Raw genomic sequence first — 3,133 nt, 5'->3', positions numbered from 1 at the left:
TGATGTGCCTCGTTTAATTCGAAATTATAGTGCTCAAAGCATGGAAAGAATAGAAGAGCTTCTCCAGGAGGACCAGAATGTCAAGCGGAGGAAAGACCGTATCCAGAAACAGTCCTCTATTCTTTCCAAGCTTACTACACAACTCTGTATTAATGATAATCTGGCAGCCGCTGCATCTACCTATTCCAATGAAGGTGACCTGTTTTATGATTATAAAAGTGTCTATTCTTACAAGTTTGTATAGCTATCTATATATATACATGGTATGAGAATTCTTTTGTAAGCGTGTAATGTTTTCCTCTATACATCAGTAGAAAGTTCAACCATTGCTGGCCCATCTTCCGGGGAGGTCTGAAGATGCTACGTTTGATGTTGCTGCCAGCGGTCCAAACCTATCATATGGGGATTCTAGATCAAATTGTCTCAGTCGCCGGAACAGTGATCCTTTTCATAATGGTGATATAAACCCTGGCTGCCGACGAACACCCTAGCATTTGCCACTTGCTCCTCCATCATCTAAATCTGTTTATATATTCTAAGGTAGATGGAAATTTTGACAAATCAATTCTTGCAATTCTTGTCGGATGTTTCATCAGTTTCTCAAGCTCGCATCGAGCTCTAAATCGTAGGCTGCATTGGTTTGCATCATGGACATTTGATTCCTATGTTTTAAGAAATGATGTCTTTCCCGATTAGGTTTATTTGACCATTACACTTGAGAAAATGGCCAAAGGGGATGCTCAGAAGCTCTACTTCACTGTTCCAATATTTGAGACACATCCTCCCTAGTACTTCATCCACGCAATTTCAGATTCATGGATGCATTCAGAGTGTTTCTATACTATGTCCTTCCGGAACCTCATGCTCCCTGAGGTGATTTTGAGATTCACTGATATTTATGTTTTGAACACCATGAAGAGTTTTAATCTTAAAGTTTTCTTATGTTCCTTCAGGCTCTTACAACTTATATGGAACTCCTTGACTTGAAACCACTTCCTGTGACTGCACTTGCAAATGGAACTTATGAAGAATTGTACAGATACGTACATTTTAACCCCATACAGACGAAGGTTTGGATGAAACTTGCCAGTCTCCCTTGTTGTTTCCCTGCAGTTTTCTCAATAAAGCATGAACTCTTGGGTTTTATTTATTCTGACTAGAGTTATTGTAATCATGACAGGCTTTTGATGTGCTATATCACACGGACCAAAATGGGGAGAAAAGAAGATAAAAACAGATAAAGAAGAAAAAAAGAAAAAAGAAAAAAAAGAAGAGGAGACAGATCTGTGGAATAAAAAAGAAAAGAAAAGAAAAAATTGGGGGAACAGATCTAGAAAAAGGAAAAAACAGTGCAGAATTAAAGAAAGAGTTCCAAGACGAGAATAAGCTGTTGGAGGAAGAGATGGGGAGCTTCGTGATGGAGTAATGGGAGGAAAAGACAACGATTAGCGGGGCTTCAACTTGAAGCACTTCTGGAAGAGTAATCAAGATCGCAAAATGAGAATGCCAAATCTTCTTTCAGGGTATGCTGTCTCGTGAAGCTGCTTCTGTCCAAGTTTTGTCTGGACGCATTGATACTTTCAGTACATCATATGCTAGAGTATGATGCACAATTTACACCTATAATGAATATTGATTATTGGTATTGATTGTGTGATTACTGCAGGCTCCAGGGCAAGTCCCAAGTAGCATGTTGAATATGCTAGACTATGATTGTAATCTGGCAACACTATGGCAGAAAGAGTAGAAAGAAACATGGTAAGGGGTAGAACAAGAGCAAAATGGGGAGAAAAGAAGAAAAAAACATAAAAAAGAAAAAAAAAGAGAAGGCAGATCTGTGGAAAAAAAAAGAAAAGAAAAATTTGTGGAACAGATCTAGAAAAGGAAAAAACAGAGCAGAATCAAAGGAAGATTTCCAAAAAAATGTGAAAAAAAATAGTCGGAGTAAGTTATTGGAGGAAGAAACGGGGAGCTTCATGATGGAGTAATGGGAGGAAAGTACGACGGTTTAGTGAGGCTTCAACTTGAAGCATTTCTGGAAGAGAAATCAAGACCTGAAAATGAGAATTCAAACTTGAATAGGGAAAACAAGTACGTGCATCAACTAGTGGAGTACCCTCGCTCAACAGATCCAAAATAGCATGGAAATTAGGCTGCCAAATCTTCATTCAGGGTATGTTGTCTCGTGAAGTTGCTTCTGTTCTAGTTTTGTCTGGACGCATTGATTCTTTCTGTACGTCATATGCTAGAGTATGATCCACTATTTACCCCTATATTTAATATTGATTATTGATATTGATCATGTGACTACTGCAGAATCCAGGGCAGGATGAACTTTCCAGGCTTGGTGAACAGATGGTTCATAGTTCCGAGGGTAAAAGAGCTTTAGCTCGGGTACTTTGCCATGAATTTCACGACAAGTTCCTCCAGCATGGTCTGAACTCAGGGATTGGACAAAGAAGACATGCTATTTAAGCTATACAGTTCTTTAAGGTTTGTTTCTTTCCATGCATCCAGCCTATCGTGTGTGATGCTTTCGGCAGTTTGTAATTCTTAACCACCGCAAATGCACATGGGGAGATTACGGAATACTCACTAGAGCATTCCCTATTAAGCTAGTTCTTCAATATATATGTGAACATTCATCTCCTTGTTTAAAAGATTTGTGCATGTTATGCTTTTATTTTTTTGATCATGATGTGCCTCGTTTAATTCGAAATTATAGTGCTCAAAGCATGGAAAGAATAGAAGAGCTTCTCCAGGAGGACCAGAATGTCAAGCGGAGGAAAGAGCGTATCCAGAAACAGTCCTCTATTCTTTCCAAGCTTACTACACAACTCTGTATTAATGATAATCTGGCAGCCGCTGCATCCACCTATTCCAATGAAGGTGACCTGTTTTATGATTATAAAAGTGTCTATTCTTACAAGTTTGTATAGCTATCTATATATATACATGGTATGAGAATTCTTTTGTAAGCGTGTAATGTTTTCCTCTATACATCAGTAGAAAGTTCAACCATTGCTGGCCCATCTTCCCGGGAGCTCTGGAGATGCTACGTTTGATACTGCTGCCAGCGGTCCAAACCTATCATATGGGGATTCTAGATCAAATTGTCTCAGTCGCCGGAACA

At 39.0% G+C, this 3,133-nt stretch overlaps 1 long non-coding RNA gene across 1 annotated transcript; it reads left to right on the top strand.

Moving 5' to 3' along the window:
- The first annotated feature begins 465 nt into the window (after positions 1-465).
- LOC121758786 lies at positions 466-979 on the top strand. The gene is made up of 3 exons (XR_006041558.1): positions 466-540; positions 697-873; positions 954-979. It is a non-coding gene; the product is annotated as an uncharacterized LOC121758786 (long non-coding RNA).
- The last annotated feature ends 2,154 nt before the right edge of the window (positions 980-3,133 follow it).

The sequence above is a fragment of the Salvia splendens genome, chromosome 12, assembly GCF_004379255.2.
Source record: "Salvia splendens isolate huo1 chromosome 12, SspV2, whole genome shotgun sequence".
In the NCBI taxonomy this organism is placed as follows: Eukaryota; Viridiplantae; Streptophyta; class Magnoliopsida; order Lamiales; family Lamiaceae; genus Salvia; species Salvia splendens.
This window is presented reverse-complemented; position numbering and strand designations above follow the sequence as displayed.